The following is a 20016-nucleotide window of genomic DNA, read 5'->3' as shown; positions in this document are numbered from 1 at the left end:
TATTCCTAACTATCTGAACGTGGAGATCAACACTTAATGGGTTGAGCACGACACACGTGCTTATTGTTGTATTACGATAAATGCATCTACTGGCTGCCACAAAGAGCAAGTGTGACTCCTGTACACACTGAGGATGAAGCGAAAACTTGATTATTTGCATTTGTTCACTTAGGTCAGCCGAGGTGCTCCAGGTTTCCTTTGTCAGAGGAGCTGGTTACGTTTTGAGGGTCTGGCGTGACGGTTACGTCACGTTACAGACCTAACGCAAAGCTCAACACCTTCTGCAGGTAACAAAAAGCAAAATAATCCGAAGCATGCGTCTGTATTGTTTATAACCACGTCGTCTTTTCATAAACACACGATACATTTCTAAGAAACGAGAATTCATTCTTCATTCTGAGAAGCTCATGAGTAGACCGGTATATGAGATTAATTCGACGATAAGCCGTTGGAGAAGAACCTGTAACGTATGTCTCGTCAACATAACTGAGCAAGGATAAAAATGATAGTTACGTGAATCTGCTCAATAGTATGAAGTGCGTGAATCAAAGGTTTGCCGTCGGAAGGACACATCAGAGAAGCAGTAGCATTAAGTATTGGGTTTACAATCAAACGTATGAAAATATTCATTACCTCATTGAGTATCAATGTGAATTCCTCTAAGTAAAATGAAATCACTAACTGATGAGCGTATCAGGCCGAGGGTGCAGATCAACGTACCACTGTTCAATAATTTGATCTTCGGTTAACTACCTTACTTTAATTTCCACATTACATAGTTGTAGCATAACTGAATCGGACTTCGTATTTAAAGATGAAGGTTCTATTCAGAAAACAATGCACAAACAAGAAGACGTGATCCGCGGTAGGTCTAATTGTTTTCGGACAATGTAAGTTACCCTTCTGGACACATCACCTGTAAAACTGAAAATCCGTAGCATAAAATGTATATGAGGAATCTATAGGTGACTTCGTTCAGGTAGACACTTTTCATAAATTTGCCGACCTACTATTAAGAGCAGTAGAAAGTACAAGATTTGCCAGTTGGTCGTAAGTGCGTCTACATTATATGACAAATATTTTGTTGACACTGACTTACATAGGGAGAAACGATCACCACTATAAAATAAGGGAAATCAGAACTCGTACGGAAAGATATAGGTGTTTGTTCTTCCCGCGCGCGGTACGACCTCGGAATAATAGGGAATTGTGAATATGGTTCGATGAACCCTCTACCAGGCACTTAAATATGATTTGCATAGTATCCATTGTAGATGTAGAGCGATTCATCCCTTAACAGACATGCACTATTAAACAACTGACAAATAGTTTTATACATATCGATACATTTATCTAAGTTTTATTTTCTTACATTAATAATCTTTGCCCCCTTACTCTTATTAAAGTGTCTTTTTTTCATACGCTTGGAGTGGTGTACATTTTATTATGACGATATGGGTAAACAAAAAAATCATATTAGTTTGTTTCTTACTCTTTATTGCCCTCCTCCTTTTTTTTAAAAAAAAATCACATTTTGTTCACTGCATCTGCTCGGGGCGGACGTCGTAAGACATCCGTTTAATTTCGTCGATGATCGATTAACTCAGTTTTTTTATTACAGAGGGCACGTAACCCTCTGTTCGAACACGCTGAGCTACCTTGCCAGCTGTCTCCTAAATCCTGCAAGTTATGGTTACACATGATTTTATTTCTGGGATTCAGCCATGAGCGACTATTTAAAATGAGCTTGTTTAGTTGAACTGATATTGCATTTACATTTTGTTTTGCACCTATTTTGTAATTTGACGAGTTGTTACTTTCGTGCACTTGTTTTGAGTGTTTAATTGACGCGCTCGGGTAATCTGACCTTTATTTTTTAGGTGTGTAACCATTAGAGCGCGGTACCAAGGGAAACGGATCACAAAACTTCAATCTGAATCCTTAAACTCCCAGAACCACAAAGATTTTTTAATTAAAAAATGTCTCTGATAATAGATATATTTACATACAATAACACAAGAATAAAACATTCCTTTATTTACAGGTGGAGTAGAGAACCTCCTGCTCATTAGATACGAAATAGTAAAAGCCCTTGACAATCGTTTTTGTTTTCTTTATAATAAATCCGTAATTCTCATTTTTCTAGAGTTCAGAGAGAATTTGTGTTTCATTGTTTCATGACGAAGCAGTCCGTTACATTCTTTAAATATATGTCGTATTATGACGAAATAGTCCATGAACAATGTTACATTTCATGGTTGGATTAATATACGAGTTTCAATTTTCAGTTCCGTTTTTAGGTAACTAATCTTTACAGACGGTATTGTTCCGTCACTTGGAGCACAGATCATTGATAAGCGGCCGCATATGTAGATGCACCGCTGAGACATCATGCCCAAGTTCTCCAGAAGAGTGATCGCGTTGTAAGATGATGCATCAGCTCAGGCGACAGAGTAACGTGCGAATCTGCTTCGTGTTGAGATGCCGTCGTCCGTAGTAGAGTTCATGAAAAGTTTATATCACAGTATCAGTTTTCTGCAGAACATGACTTATTCTACTGTGGAAAGTGTGATATCAACGTTCGATATCAAATTTGTTAGGCGTAGCAGTTATCGACCGCGGTCCGTAATAGACATCGCTGGACCAGGGAGTCGCGACTAACGCTGCTAGCGCCGCTCCGCGGCTTGTGACAAGTATCTAGGAGAGCCCTCGTCCAGTCTTTCTCGGGACGTCAAGTAGTAAAGTAGCATAGCCTTCAGCTGATAGGAAGCAACCTCTAACAACGCGCTTAGTCAAGTATGGCATAAGTAATGCCTCTCTAGAAATGTTTGTAATTATATGTATGCTGCATATGAAGAACCCTGTAACGCAAGTACAGCGAGCGTATATTATTTTGTACCAACGACTTCTAATTATTTCAGTCGTTGCAGATACAGACTATGCAGCCAACTCCTTACCGACTTCAATGCCAAATCTTCAATATATGTTTCTATTTAGCATTGGTCACTTGTCACCATAACAACTGACGACGAGAATCATAACAAATGGCGACGAGGATAAGAGTCCACTTCTTTTTAGGAAAGCTGAGCAGTGACAGCAGAGCTGATTCATCGATACATCGGAGAAGACGTTTATTTCATTAGTGTTTGCAATATTTATAGATTATGTACCTGGCTGCACCACCCAGCCTCTCCGATTTGTATGAATGACGTGTGCAGGAAATTTTCTCCTACTCCCTATTGTGATTGATTTAATTGTAATGGCAAATCCAGAGGAACAAAATGTACTGGCAGCACTGTTATCATTGTAGAATCAGCAATCCAACGCACTACTGCACGCCTTGGGACAGCTCGTCCAGGGACGACAACAAGCTGCACAGGAGCCGACCGTACAGCAGGCCACAGCACCGCCGTTTCGCGCCTTCAACGCCAGCGTACAGAGCTGGCAGGAGTGGCAGGTGCTGTTTTCACACCATCTGGCTGCATGCAACATTCAAGGTAAAACTAGGCTGCACGCGATTTTATCTTGTGTTGGCGTGTCCTCGTGCCGCATTCTCCTCAAACTATTCCCAAGAAGTTCACCAGAACATCACAGTTACGAAGAGCTTGTTAAAGCACTGACCGATTATTACAAGGAGAATATCAACATAGTGACAAAAAGGTACGAATTTGTCTGCACAAAACATGTACCTCAGCAGAATTACCGTGAGTGGGTAGCAACTTTGCAAGGCCTCACTCAGGACTGTGAATTTTCATGTTCTTGTGGAATATCGTATTCTGACATCATGGTAAGGGACGCTATTGCGCAAAACATGTCAGACACATACATTGACGGCCGCTGTGGTCGAGGTACAGTCTGGAACCGCGCGATGGCTACGGTAGCAGGTTCGAATCCTTCCTCGGGCATCGATGTGTATGATGTCCTTAGGTTAGTTATGTTTAAGTAGTTCTAAGTTCTAGGGGACTGATGACCACATACGTTAAGTCCCATAGTGGCTCTGAGCACTATGGGACTCAACTGCTGAGGTCATAAGTCCCCTAGAACTTAGAACTACTTAAACCTAACTAACCTAAGGACATCACACACATCCATGCCCGAGGCAGGATTCGCACCTGCGACCGTAGCGTCGCGCGGTTCCAGACTGAAGCGCCTAGAACCGCTCGGCCACTCTGGCCGGCAGTCCCATAGTGCTCAGAAACATTTTTGAGCCTCCCGCTGTGTGTCACCTTAGCAAGGCAGCTGCTCGCGCATCACATACACGTGCCGCTGTGGCCGCTCAGCGCAAGCCGGCCCAGTTCACTTCCAGGAAACGGACACCTGTTACGCGCTGGCCGCAGCCGCCAGCATTGCGGTCATGCCCGCAGTGTAATTCCAAGCACTTGCGCCAGAATTGCCCATCGAGCAAGGCCGTGTGTCATTTCTGCAACAAAGCGGGAACTGTCCAGGAGGTGTGCTCAAAAAGACAGAACTCTGAAAAACAGTATTACGTTTCCGGACAAAATAGCTTCCGCCGGAACGGTTCCCGCAATAAGACTTCCAATCACAACGAGCGACATGCAGTGGAAATAAATGTTGTAAATTCCCCTCCAGTACCTGTGACTTTGCCCGATTGTGACAATTTTGCTTGTGCTGCCAGTGCACGCCGACGAAAGAAGTCCCGCCACGCCCGATCTGCCCGTCAACCTTTGTCCGCGAACATTGCTTCTCAGAATGACATTTTTCGCCAACGGCAGAACAAACTATTTGTCGACTTGCACATTCAGGATCATATGACTTCTTTTCAGTTGGACACTGGAGAGTCTGTTTCCCTAACGAATCGTAAAACTTACGACTAGCTGGGTTCACCTCCATTGCATAACGCACACGTTACGTTAACTGCCTACAGTGGTCAAAATATCCCGGTATTAGGACTGTGTAGTTTGCCAGCGACGTACCGTGTACAAACTCAGGTGGTTTCTTTGTTCTGTGTTCACCATCATCTGTAAATATTTTTGGTCTTGATTTATTTGATGTATTCTCCTTAACTGTGCGCGATGACGTACTAGCCGACACCAAGTCTTCCCACATACAGTGTTTCTGAACTATGCCAAGAGTTTGCTGACATTTTGTACAGGTTTATGTTGCGCGAACTATTTTCAGGCGGATATTGAATTGAAGGACAATGCACAGCCTAAATTTTTCCGCGCTTGCACGGTGCCTCACGCGCTTAGAAACGAAGTTGCTAAGACATTGCATGAAGTTGAGGATCAAGGGGTGATTGAACCGGTGACAGCATCACTATGGGTATCACTGTTGGTTATCTTAACGAAACTATCGGGCAAATTGCATGGATTTTAAAGCCACTGTCTATCCACAACTTGTTGTTGCAACATTTTCTTTGCCACGTCGGGAAGACACGTTTGACAAATTGTCCCCACGAAAATATTTTTCTGAATGAGATTTGCAAGATGCCTGTCTTCAGATTCCTGTGGATGAAGAATCCCAGAAGATTCTCGTCGTGAACACGCATTTAGGTCTCTACAAATTTAAAAGGCTTCCATTCGCATGTGCCTCTGCCCCGGCACTATTTCAGCAGTACGTATAGTCTCCTTGTGCGTCGATTCCCATTGTCACCGACAATGGACCTCAATTTGTGTCTGCAGAGTTCGAAACCTTTTGTGAATCTAATAATATTCAAGATTTCACTTCGGCACCGTTCTCTCCTCAATCGAACGAAGCCGCTGAGAGATTCGTTTAAGTCGCAAATGACTAAATTGCGCGACTCTTATTCTAGGGAGGACACCCTTTTCTTGTTTATATCTTCGTATCGATCTCAGTCCCGCGACGGTGCTTCACCGGCTGAATTGTTGCATGGTCGTCCTCACCGAACTCTGATGAATTTGTTGCACCCTCCTCACCCCATTCCTTTGCCACGGCAGACCCACAAATTCTGGCCAGATGATATTGTCTATTTTTGTCATTTCCGCGGCAATCACTGGTGGTGGAAAGAGCGCATTCTTCACCATCTTGGGCCCACTATTTTTTCATATCAGGTGTATCAGGTGAGGTGCGCAGGCATCAGAATCATATGCACCTCTTTACTCGTGGGGTCTCTGCCGCCTGCCCTGTGTTTCCAGTGTCAGCGACGACAGGACTGCCCCGCGGGGACCTCTTCCTTGCTCTCCTCGCCCCTGTGTGCCAACGCTCGTAGCTTCGCCATTGCCACGCGACGATGGGCCAGCGCGGAAGCCATGTCTCTCGCCGGAGTCCCCCGCAGTGCCAGCATCGCTGCGGCGTCCTGATGACCATATGGACCAGGTGCCCTCAACAGTGATATGGCACAGTGACGTTCTGTTTACAACACCGTCCACCGCTGTAGAACAGTCGGCACTTCCTGATTTCCAGTCACTGTTGCCGGTCAGGTGCCCCGACCCGATGGAGGTCCACCCTTCGGCTTCTCCCATTGCTGTTGAGGCACAGAACCTCATGTTGACGAGCACCCTGGAGCAGGTTTCCAGGCGTTTCCTGTCTTCCCTCTGTCCGAATGGCAGGGTGCGGGTGAGCACGTCTTGCCTGTAGTCAGTCCCCATCTCCTCAACTACGTTAGCATGGGGTACTAAACCCGGCGGTCGCCGTCATATTCAACGGCCGTTCGCAGATTTGCGATGAAGGAATGTGGTATCAACGTTGGATACCACACTTGACAGGGGTCGCAGATATCGACAGCGGTCCGTAATACACCACTGGAAATGGAAAAAAGAACACATTGACACCGGTGTTTCAGACCCACCATACTTGCTCCGGACACTGCGAGAGGGCTGTACAAGCAATGATCACACGCACGGCACAGCGGACACACCAGGAACCGCGGTGTTGGCCGTCGAATGGCGCTAGCTGCGCAGCATTTGTGCACCGCCGCCGTCAGTGTCAGCCAGTTTGCCGTGGCATACGGAGCTCCATCGCAGTCTTTAACACTCGTAGCATGCCGCGACAGCGTGGACGTGAACCGTATGTGCAGTTGAGGGACTTTGAGCGAGGGCGTATAGTGGGCATGCGGGAGGCCGGGTGGACGTACCGCCGAATTGCTCAACACGTGGGGCGTGAGGTCTCCACAGTACATCGATGTTGTCGCCAGTGGTCGGCGGAAGGTGCACGTGCCCGTCGACCTGGGACCGGACCGCAGCGACGCACGGATGCACGCCAAGACCGTAGAATCCTACGCAGTGCCGTAGGGGACCGCACCGCCACTTCCCAGCAAATTAGGGACACTGTTGCTCCTGGGGTATCGGCGAGGACCATTCGCAACCGTCTCCATGAAGCTGGGCTACGGTCCCGCACACCGTTAGGCCGTCTTCCGCTCACGCCCCAACAACGTGCAGCCCGCCTCCAGTGGTGCCGCGACAGGCGTGAATGGAGGGACGAATGGAGACGTGTCGTCTTCAGCGATGAGAGTCGCTTCTGCCTTGGTGCCAATGATGGTCGTATGCGTGTTTGGCGCCGTGCAGGTGAGCGCCACAATCAGGACTGCATACGACCGAGGCACACAGGGCCAACACCCGGCATCATGGCGTGGGGAGCGATCTCCTACACTGGCCGTACACCACTGGTGATCGTCGAGGGGACACTGAATAGTGCACGGTACATCCAAACCGTCATCGAACCCATCGTTCTGCCATTCCTAGACCGGCAAGGGAACTTGCTGTTCCAACAGGACAATGCACGTCCGCATGTATCCCGTGCCACCCAACGTGCTCTAAAAGGTGTAAGTCAACTACCCTGGCCAGCAAGATCTCCGGATCTGTCCCCATTGAGCATGTTTGGGACTGGATGAAGCGTCGTCCCACGCGGTCTACACGTCCAGCACGAACGCTGGTCCAACTGAGGCGCCAGGTGGAAATGGCATGGCAAGCCGTTCCACAAGACTACATCCAGCATCTCTACGATCGTCTCCATGGTAGAATAGCAGCCTGCATTGCTGCGAAAGGTGGATATACACTGTACTAGTGCCGACATTGTGCATGCTCTGTTGCCTGTGTCTATGTGCCTGTGGTTCTGTCAGGGTGATCATGTGATGTATCTGACCCCAGGAATGTGTCAATAAAGTTTCCCCTTCCTGGGACAATGAATTCACGGTGTTCTTATTTCAATTTCCAGGAGTGTAGATATCGCTGGACCTACGAGTCGCAACTAGCGCCGTTCTGCGGCTTGTGACAAGAATCTAGCGAGCCCTCGTCCGCTCTTTCTCGGGGCGTCAACTAGGAATGTAGCACAGCATATAGGAAGCAACCTCTAACAAGGCGCTTAGTCAAGTATGGCACACATAATGCCTCTCTAGATATCTGTTTGTAATTCTATGTATGCAGCATATGAAGAAGCCTGTAACACAAGTTAAGAACAAAGTATATAATTTTTTTACCAACGACTACAAATTATATCAGTCATTGCAGATACAGACTATGCAGCCGCATACTTACCGACTTCACTGCCAAACCGCAATATATGTTTCTATTTAGCACTGTTCACCTGTCGTCACAACAACTGACGACGAGAATCATAACAGAAAGAATAACAATCTTATTAGTACATCTCTTTCTTACTTTATAAGTAACTTAAGGTATTTATGTGTCTTTTTTATTCTTTTTGATCCGCATTTTGGTATTGGAGAATTTCATTACGGATTTGTTATCATTATTACTACCTTTATTAAATGTTTATTCTTCTTTACTTTCACAGTAAAATTAAACCGCTGTTAATTAATATGAGGTGTCATGTCTGTTGTAGATTTGTGTTCAGGCACGTTGAATTCACCATCATAGCACTGTTTACTAGCGTCCTTGTTCGGTAGTTTGTATCTAGTTCATTATCACTGTATGTACACACTTTCGCATTTCGAATGTGACGATTTCCGTGTGTTATAAATCCACTGTCGAGAGCGTACGGCGTTAGCATAGCTGCACATGATTGTCACAGTAGTACGAAGGGTTCGTAGTTCGGAAAGTGTCCAGCTTTACCGTCGTCAGAAGCGCAACACTTTTATTCCAAGAGTTCGTCAATTACAGAACCTGCACTGGGATTAACTCTGTACAACATAGCTCATGATTCACCAAAAGTAAGTGTTGTGGCCACATGTAGCAAGCGTTGCTTCATGCAGTGGAGAATGGCAAAACAGAGGCACGCCGGCGACCAAGGCGTTGCGAAGTAGGTAGGCACAGATAGCTTTGCTGACAGCAGCAGTCTACCAGCAGGCTGACGCAAGGACGCACACACGCCGAGCGCTGAGCGAAGCCTGGAGAGTGCTGAGTAAGGGAAGTGAGGCCAGCACGCTAAGTTACGCTGCAATATACTGCGGGAGTAAGAACAAAAAGCTACCACCGAGGGTAAAAAACGTCCTCCTGCCAGTTATAAATAGTGGAGCGCAGGCAGCAAGAGACAGAAGCCATTAGGCAGCAGTTCGGATCTGACGACGGACGTGGTCCGTGTCCGAATGTTCAGTCTTCGTAAGTGACGATTCTGGAAGTGTGTTCCAGCTCGCAGGAGTCATCCGTTCGCCGCCAGATGTCAACTTCAGCTTTGGAGGTCGGCCCGAGTTCGGTCGCCACCATGGCTGACTAACTACAGTGAGAACTTCCAGCAGGACCAGACACAGCGCGGTCTTGGTCACAGGCGCCGCCAGGGACTGACGCCCGGACTTCACGACGTTCATGAAAGGGTTAATTATTTACTAGCTAAAATTTTGTCTTACCCCACATATTTAGAAAGACTGTTTACAAGTTACTACGTACATACGGGTACTTTTTGTTTCAATACTGCTTTATAGTGAAGATCACGTTGCATTTAGCTATTTCAGCTTCTTTGACAACTTACAGTCGCTAGCTCGTAGAAACTAACTATAGCTATTATTTTGCTTCTATTATTCCTTCTGAATATGTTGCAGATGAACATCTTGCCAGTAATACAGTATTGATGATTTAGATACGTATATACTTGTAGCCCACTTTATAAAACAATAAATTTACGCCAGTTCTGATTGAGATCTCTCGTAGTCGTCAATACGGTTTGCTGTAAGCACACGTGTTCCCCATACACTCAATATTAAAAACATATATATTTACATTAAAACTGAGGAAAAACACACGCGAAAACGTGTTTCCTACTTTAACAAACTACAGTATGCACAGATATCTTAGCGTCAATTGGTGTAATCCACTGTCCTCCATGCTGACCGTTCAGTTGTGCTATTGGTTTCTTAGTACAGTCCGAACCGAACACCGTCCAAACAGGCCTTGAAGGTCCTACGCTTCCGACCGACCGTGGTGTCATCCTCAGACAACATGCGTCACCGGATGCAGATACGGAGGGGCTTGTGGTCAGCACAACGCTGGCCGTTGACAGTTTTCGTGACCGACGCCGCTACTTCTCAATCAAGTAGCCCCTCAACTGTCGCCTCAAGAACTGAGTGCACCACGCTTGCCAGCAGCACCCGGGAGACCTGGATGGTGACTCATCCAATTGCTAGCCGAGTCCGACAGCACTTAAAGCGGTGATCTGACGGAAAACTTGGTACAGTACTATAGACTTATTACAACTTAACTATGCACGTGGCCTTTGTAGTTTTCATTACATAGCATACTTATACTTCAGATGTTGTGAGCACTGCGTGTAAAATCCTATTACCTATTTACATTGGCAGATACGTGAACTTACAAATAAAATTAAGCATTCCAAAAAGTATTACTGCTAATACTGGTAAGGGACTTTTGTACGACGAGAGCGACGGTTCTATTGTCTTTCAGTTAATCATTTTAGTTATTTCTCTTTTCACAATCTCACGCTTTGCCCGCGAAATGGAGTGTGTTGAAGATCAGTAGACCTTACGCGGTATCACTTACATATTATACTCGAATCCCTTGATTGTCCCACTTGTTCCGAGAATAACTCCATATACTTAATTAATAAACTGATTAGATCTGCCTAGTTAATAACATGCGGCAATGAGATTGTGATACCGTATTCCGATTGCGGTTCTTGCTTGTTTACACATCGGCACTGCTATCTTTACATGAGTGCAGTACGCCTGTGCAGTGTGGTCATGAGCATTCTGTTATGTTTTTAATAACCTCATGTTTACCTAAATGGTGCACTGTGATACAGTTTTGAAAAGGGACTGAGAAGATGAAGTGGATTACCGAAAACTAGTACACGGCAATGTTTAAGATAGAGGCACTACTTTTCATCTACTTGTACTGAACAGAGCTACGTGAATGGGAATCGTACTATTTAATGTCCACCTGGTACCTAAACAAAATTTGCTCGCGCGTCTTCATTTATTTCGTTGACGATCGCTTACGGCCTGCAGCAGAACATAGGAGAAAAACCACACTACAGAAGGAAAACACAAAACCTCCACATTATAAAACAAAATTCATAAAGGAACACGATACAAAAAGCATGATAAAGGAGGGAATTCAGACAGTCACAACGGACTAGGTATTACAGCAAGTGGTAGTCCATCGCCGCCGGCCTCTAGCTTCACCTGCCATCGCTCTCCGCAGTATTTGTTTCAGGATTGTTAATAGTATCTCTATCACACCTTCCTTCGGACGTCCCCTTGGGCGTTTCCAGCAGCTCGGTTTGGGAGGGATTCATCAGTTCGAAAGTTATGGCCAAAATACTGCAGCCTCTTTTGATCCAGTATTCGGCCAGTGTGTTGCTTTCCCAAACGGCCGTACAGGTTTTCCTTTGTTCGTTGTTGTCATTTATCTTCCACCGTATTGCAGAAGGCGCCGTAGATCTTTCGAAGTACAGGATGACAATTGTTGAAGTATATGAAAACAGACGTAAATTAGTTACAAACTGCGGCGTGCACGCGTTTTCTGCATGTCACCGTAACAACAGATATTGGGATTTATGTTACGACATGTTTGATGACGAGAGGGGCAGCAGCCTTTTCAGTAGTTACACGGGCAACAGTCTAGATGATTGACTGATCTGGCCCTGAAACACTAACCAAAACGGCCTTGCTGTGCTGGTACTGCGAACGACTGAAAGCAAGGGGATACTACAGCCGTAATTTTTCCAGAAGGCACGCAGCTTTACTGTATGATTAAATGATGATGGCGTCCTCTTGGGTAAAATATTCCGGAGGTAAAATATTACCCCATTCAGATCTCCGGGTGGGGACTACTCAGGAGGAAGTCGTTATCAGGAGAAAGAAAACTGGCATTCTATGGATCGGAGCGTGGAATGTCAGATCACTTAATCAGGCAGGTAGGTTAGAAAATTTAAAAAGGGAAATGGATAGGTTAAAGTTAGATATAGTGTGAAATAGTGAAGTTCGGTGGCAGGAGGATCAAGACTTTTGGTCAGGCGAATACAGGATTATAAATAGAAAATCAAATAGGTGTATTGCTGGAGTAGGTCTAATAAGGCATAAAAAAATAGGAGTGCGGGTAAGCTACTACAAACAGCATAGTGAACGCATTATTGTGGCCAAGATAGACACGAAGCCCACGCCCACTACAGTAGTACAAGTTTATATGCCAACTAGCTCTGCAGATGATGAAGAAATTGATGAAATGTCTGATGAGATAAAAGAAATTATTCAGGTAGTGAAGGGAAATGAAAATTTAATGGTCATGGGTGACTGGAATTCAACAGTAGGAAAAGGAAGAGAAGGAAACGTAGTAGGTGAATATGGATTGGAGCTAATAAATGAAAGACGAAGCCGCCTGGTAGAATTTTGCACAGAGCATAAATTAATCATCACTAACACTTGGTTCAAGAATCATGAAAGAAGGTTGTATTCATGGAAGAACCCTGGAGATACTAGAAGGTTTCAGATAGATTATATAATGGTAAGACAGAGATTTAGGAACCAGGTTTTAAATTGTAAAACATTTCCAGGGGCAGATGTGGACTCTGCCCACAATCTGTTGATTATGAACTGTAGATTAAAACCGAAGAACTGCAAAAATGTGGGAATTTAAGGGGATGGGACCTGGATAAACCGAAAGAACCAGAGGTTGTACGGAGTTTCAGCGAGAGCATAAGGGAACAGTTGACAGGAATGGGGGAAAGAAATACAGTAGAAGAAGAACGGGTAGCTTTGAGGGATGAAATAGTGAAGGCAGCAGAGGATCAAATAGGTAAAAAGACGAGGGATAGTAGAAACTCTTGGGTAACAGAAGAGATATTGAATTTAATTGATAAAAGGAGAAAACACAAAAATGCAGTAACTGAAGCAGGCAAAAAGGAATACAAACATTTCAAAAATGTGATCGACAGGTAGTGCAAAATGGCTAAGCAGGATGACTAGTGGACAAATGTAAGGATGTAGAGGCTTATCTCACGAGGGGTAAGACAGATACTGCCTACAGGAAAATTAAAGAGACCTTTGGAGAAAACAGAACCACTTGCATGAATATCAAGAGTTCAGATGGAAACCCAGTTCTAGGCAAAGAAGGGAAAGCAGAAAGGTGGAAGGAGTATATAGAGGGTCTATACAGCGGCGATGTTCTTGAGGACAATATTATGGAAATGGAGGAGGGTGTAGATGAAGATGAAATGGGAGATATAATACTGCGTGAAGAGTTAGACGGAGCACTGAAAGACCTAAGTCGAATCAAGGCCCCGGGAGAAGACATCATTCCATTAGAACTACTGACAGCATTTGGAGAACCAGTCCTGACAAAACTCTACCATCTGGTGAGCAAGATGTATGAGACAGGCGAAATTCTCTCAGACTTCAAGAAGAATATAATAATTCCAATCTCAAAGATAGCAGGTGTTGACAGATGTGAAAATTACCGAACTATCGGTTTAATAAGTCACAGCTGCAAAATACTAACCCGAATTCTTTACAGACGAATGGAAAAACTGGTAGAAGCCCACCTCGGGGAAGATCAGTTTGGATTCCGTAGAAATGTTGGAACACGTGAGACAATACTGACACTACGACTTATCTTAGAAGAAAGATTAAGGAAAGACAAACCTATGTTGCTAGCATTTGTAGACTTAGAGAAAGCTTTTGACAATATTGACTGGAATACTCTATTTAAAATTCTGAAGGTGGCAGGGGTAAAATACAGGGAGCGAAAGGCTATTTACAATTTGTACAGAAAGCAGATTTCAGTTATCAGAGTCGAGGGACATGAAAGGGAAGCAGTGGTTGGTAAGGGAATGAGACAGGGTTGTAGCCTCTCCCCGATGCTATTGGATCTGTATATTGAGAAAGCAGTAAAGGAAACAAAAGAAAAGTTAGTAGCAGGTACTAAAATCCACGGAGAAAAAATAAAAACTTTGAGGTTCGCCGATGACATTGTAATTCTGTCAGAGACAGCAAAGGACATGGAAGAGCAGTTGAACGGAATGGACAGTGTCTTGAAAGGAGAGTGTAAGATGAACATCAACAAAAGCAAAACGAGGATAATGGAATGTAGTCGAATTAAGTCGGGTGATGCTGAGGGAATTAGATTAGGAAATGAGACATTTAAAGTAGTTAAGGAGTTTTGCTATTTGGGGAGCAAAATATTTGAAGATGGTCGAAGTAGGGAGGATATCAAAAATGTGGACTGGCAATGATAGGGAAAGCGTTTCTGAAGAAGAGAAATTTGTTAACATTGAGTATTGATTTAGGGGTCAGGAAGTCGTTTCTGAAAGTATTTGTATGGAGTGTAGCCATATATGGAAGTGAAACATGGACGATAAATAGTTTAGACAAGAAGAGAATAGAAGCTTTCGAAATGTGGTGCTTTAGAAGAATGTTGAGAATTAGATGTGTAGATCACATAACTAATGAGGAGGTATTGAATAGAATTGGGGAGAAGAGGAGTTTGTGGCACAACTTGACTAGAAAAAGGGATCGGTTGTTAGGACATGTTCTGAGGCATCAAGGGATCACCAATTTAGTACTGGAGGGCAGCGTGGAGGGTAAAAATCGTATATGGAGACCAAGAGATGAATACACTAAGCAGATGCAGAAGGATGTAGGCAGCAGTAGGTACTGGGAGATGAAGAAGCTTGCACAGGATAGAGTAGCATGGAGAGCTGCATCAAACCAGTCTCAGGACTGAAGACCACAGCAGCAACAACATGTTTGATATGCCTGCCAACATTGGCGATGATGCGCGCAAGACGAATAGCGAAATTCTGCATAATCCGCCTAGGTGTCGGATCATCGCTACTGAATGGCAGTTTTCAGCAATGCTGTACACCACTTTGTCCTAGTTTCATTTACATTTAAAATGGTGGTTAATTATCGTCTGTAGAATACGTCTTTTAGACTAAAGAACACGGGTAAGCGTTTATTATTCGTTGAGGCACATCTTCCGTCACTTCGCGTTTGTTACTCAGTACGAATCCCCAGTACTTGAATTCTTGAACTCGCACGAGGCTATGCCCGACAGTAACCACATAGGGAAGGGTATCCAGACAGAAAGACGCAAGATATTTGATTTATCACCATTTACCACCAGCCGAGTCGTCTTCGCATAGTGTAGAGATCGGGAAGTATATTGTTGACACCGACCTACATAGGGAGGAACGATCACTACGATATAATAAGGGAAATTAGAGCTCGTTGAAAGATCTAGGTGTTCATTGTTTCCGTGGGCTATACGAGATTGGAATAATAGAGAATTCTGAAGGTGGTTCGATGAACCATCTGCCGGGCACTTAAATGTGATTAGCAGAGTACACATGTAGATGTAGATGTAGTATCAGTGCATACTTGCCCCAGGGTATCACCAAGAGTACACAACATCGTCAGCAAATGGCTTGATCGTGTTTGCTAGCAGCACCTCCATTTCTCTAATTTGATGGGTGTCACAGCTTGCTTTTTCAGACGGTAAAGTTGAATAGTACGGGAACCAATGGATTTCCTTGTCTCATACCGCTTAGAATACTGAATGGTTGCTGACCCAAACACGACAAGTTGGTTGACAGTAGCGAGCAGCAGTTAATCGGTATATTCCAATGGCATGCCATATTCTTTTAACGTTTTTCATGACATGGAGCGGTCTGTGCTGTCTTAAGCTTGTCGAATTTCAGTGAATGTAAGGTGTAACTGCCGATCGAACTCGCAACTTATTACTGCAACAGCCCAATCTGTTTCTCGTGCCACTATTCTCGGTTTGGTAGTTGATTTTTTTGCGTAATGATTTTCTGTTGATGTCGTTAATACAATCCGTGTGGCTCAATGGCATGGTTCAAGTTTTTCAACAGAACCTCAGTTTTCAGTGACTTGCGTGTCTCTAACCTACCCTATTGATCCTACCGCTGGTAGGGACCTACGATTTAACTTGGGATCCCAATCACGTGTCGTTCCTCGTTAACCTTCACAGTTTTGACGGTACGCCAAGTTAAAAGCTGACTGAAATGTTCCGGATCCAGTCTAGATCTGATCTCGCGGCCTTTCGGGTCCAAGGCACGCGTTTTAGCATTAATCCGCAGGCCCTTCCTGCGGTATTGTTGATGTGACTGTAACTACTGCTGTTCTGCTAGGATACCTGGAAAATAGTAATCGTATCAACAAGAACATAACGGCTGAACACAAATATCGTACCTAGTATCTGTAAGTCAAACCGAATAATAGCTTACTAGCAGAAGTTCTATGTACGTTTTACTTGATCCATCCACAGAGAACCGCCTACTGGAGGGTAGGTAATTAGTGACTGGACTAACATAGCCCTCCGTCTCACTATGGAATTGGTGTTCGTATCATAAGTACGCTACCTGAGGGCGCCGTGTCAGATGGGACTTTGAACTACTTGTCATCCTTAGTGCGTCGTGAGAAAATTTATTACCGACAGAGCGTAATGCCGCCATTTCCTTTTCATCACACGGCAAGACTATTAGTGTATTAGTCAGTAGCATATGCAACTAATATATTGTCTAAGAATGTCGTATTGTAAATATAGTAGCTACTACAACTTTCCTGTAATTCATGAAACACTTTATTGTTAATTTTGAGGAATGTGTGTTATGATGCGATTCAGTTTGGATAGATATTAATCTGCCTAATCGTAGGTGACTCTGTCACTAGACTCAAATTACTATGTTAGGAGCATGTGTCACAAATTTCTAATACAGAGACACATCCGTTGATTTCTTGCAATCTGTGTCAAGTTAATGTTACTTTAATTCCTAACTAAAATAAAAGTTCTCAAAACAAAGCTTCCCATCTTCTTGAAACGCATACCTACTACACAGTGTACTTCTGTTACCATAACTAGAGTGTGGACGCGGATTTGAGTAGATTAGATTTTACAGATTGGAAGTTGCTTACTGGACTAATGAGGAAAACCTTAAACATCAGATGATTGACTGGATTGGAATATGTGATTACGAGTGTACTGAAAATGAAACCGAGGTTTCTGAGCCAGGTAGCGAGGTGAATAAATTATACAGGGTATTACAAAAAGGTACGGCCAAACTTTCAGGAAAGATTCCTCACACACAAATAAAGAAAATATGTTATGTCGACATGTGCCCGGAAACGCTTAATTTCCATGTTAGAGCTCATTTTAGTTTCGTCAGTATGTACTGTACTTCGTCGATTCACCGCCAGTTGGCCCAATTGAAGGAAGGTAATGTTGACTTCGGTGCTTGTGTTGACATGCGACTCATTGCTCTACAGTACTAGCATCAAGCACATCAGTACGTAGCATCAACAGGTTAGTGTTCATCACGAACGAGGTTTTCCAGTCAGTGCAATGTTTAGAAATGTGGAGTTGGCAGATGCCCATTTGATGTATGGATTAGCACGGGGCAATAGCCGTGGCGCGGTACGTTTGTATCGACACAGATTTCCAGAACGAAGGTGTCCCGACAGGAAGACGATCGAAGCAATTGATCGGTGTCTTAGGGAGCACGGAACATTCCAGCCTATGACTAGCGACTGGGGAAGACCTAGAACGACGAGGACACCTGCAATGTACGAGGCAAATCTTCGTTCAGTTGACGATAACCCTATTGTCAGCGACAGAGAGGTTTCTGCTGTACAAGGTAACGTTGACCACGTCACTGTATGGAGAGTGCTACGGGAGAACCAGTTGTTTCCGTACCATGTACAGCGTGTGCAGGCACTATCAGCAGCTGATTGGCCTCCACGGGTACACTTCTGCAAATGGTTCATCCAACAATGTGAAAATCCTCATTTCAGCGCAAATGTTCTCTTTACGGATGAGGCTTCATTCCAACGCGATCAAATGGCTAATTTTCACAATCAACATGCGTGGGCTGACGAGAATCCGCCCGCAGTTGTACAATCACGTCATCAACACAGATTTTCTGTGAACGTTTGGTGATGTCTTGATTGGGCCCCATGTTCTTCCACCTACCCTCAATGGAGCACGTTATCGTGATTTCATGCGGGATACTCTACCTCTGCTGCTAGAACATGTGCCTTTACAAGTACGACACAACATGTGGTTCATGCACGATGGAGCCCCTGCACATTTCAGCCGAAGTGTTCGTACGCTTCTCAACAACAGATTCGGTAACCGATGGATTGGTAGAGGCGGACCAATTCCATGACCTCCACGCTCTCCTGACCTCAACCCTCTTGACTTTCATTTATGGGGGCATTTGAAAGTGCTTGTCTACGCAACCCCGGTACCAAATGTAGAGACTCTTCGTGCTCGTATTGTGGATGGCTGTGATACAATACGCCACTCTCCAGTGCTGCATCAGCGCATCAGGGATTCCATGCGACGGAGGGTGGATACATGTATCCTCGCTAACGGAGGACATTTTGAGCATTTCCTGTAACAAAGTGTTTGAAGTCACGCTGGTACGTTCTGTTGATGTGTGTTTCCGTTCCATTATTTATGTGATTTGAAGAAAAGTAATAAAATGAGCTCTAACATGGAAAGTAAGCGTTTCCGGACACATGTCCACATAACATATTTTCTTTCTTTGTGTGTGAGGAATGTTTCCTGAAAGTTTGGCCGTACCTTTTTATAACACCCTGCAGAAAGACCAAAGAACTGTTTCTGAGTTCCGAGAGATGGGTAGAAGTTGAGACTACTACATAACGTAAGCTATTTAGAATGTCATCAGGAAACAAAATACATCTGTGAAACTCAATACTCTGTCGCACTGGGAAATTAGAAAGGGGCTTTTATTCACATCTTACATGGCGCTTATGGAGGATGACGTTCATGGTTATGAAGTTTTAGATCTAAGACCGAGACTGTGGTTGTTTGTGTGCTTGAACACAGCCGACCCATGGCTAATAAGAGGTAGCGGGTTTTCTCAGTGCTCGGCCTGGTTACGGCGCCCATTGAAACCCCCGGGCGCCATGGTGTCATAGATGAGAATTCGGAGGACGTTTTCACTGAGAATGTGTGTAGCAGCAGCTGCTCAAGGTTTAAGTAGGACATGGCGTTGATAGTGGCGACGCCGACGGCGTGGGGCCGCACTAGGGAGCTGCGTGGCCTCCCTAGGCTCTTCTTCGGCGCCACTCCCGGTACCCAGAGGTGTGGCGTTTCTTTTTCCTGAAATCCAATTTACCTTCATAAATACGTCTTCAGTATTTCTTTGTGTCGTCATGTCAGCAGATTGAATGTGTGAGTGTTGGAATAACAGTTGCAAATGCGAGGGTTACCAATAAAGTAATGTTCTGCATTTCTTAATTCAATAATTCTTTATTGAACATAATGAGAATTCTACAGATGTAAGAATGGTGTTTTATCTACACACCATATTTTTCCACGTAATCTCCACCCTGTTCTATGGCCTTCCTCCACCGCGAAATACGGGCGAGTATGCCCTTTCGGTATCCATCCTCGTCCTTATGGCGAAGCCAGTGCTTCACTGTGTGAATCACCTCCTCAGCATCCTCAAAATGTCATCCAAGAATGACATACTTTAATAGGGAGTGACTACATCAGCTCGATGCAACATGTCAGGTGTGACGGCAGTGGATGGTCTCTCCAACCGCTTCAAATCGTTGAGCTCTGCCGAACCGCCTTCTGATGACCTTACTCTCCGTCTCCAGCCACTAACTGTACTTATGTCGACAGCAGATGCTCCACA

Source organism: Schistocerca americana, chromosome 7, assembly GCF_021461395.2.
Source record: "Schistocerca americana isolate TAMUIC-IGC-003095 chromosome 7, iqSchAmer2.1, whole genome shotgun sequence".
In the NCBI taxonomy this organism is placed as follows: domain Eukaryota; kingdom Metazoa; phylum Arthropoda; class Insecta; order Orthoptera; family Acrididae; genus Schistocerca; species Schistocerca americana.
Note: the sequence above shows the minus strand (reverse complement) of the source record.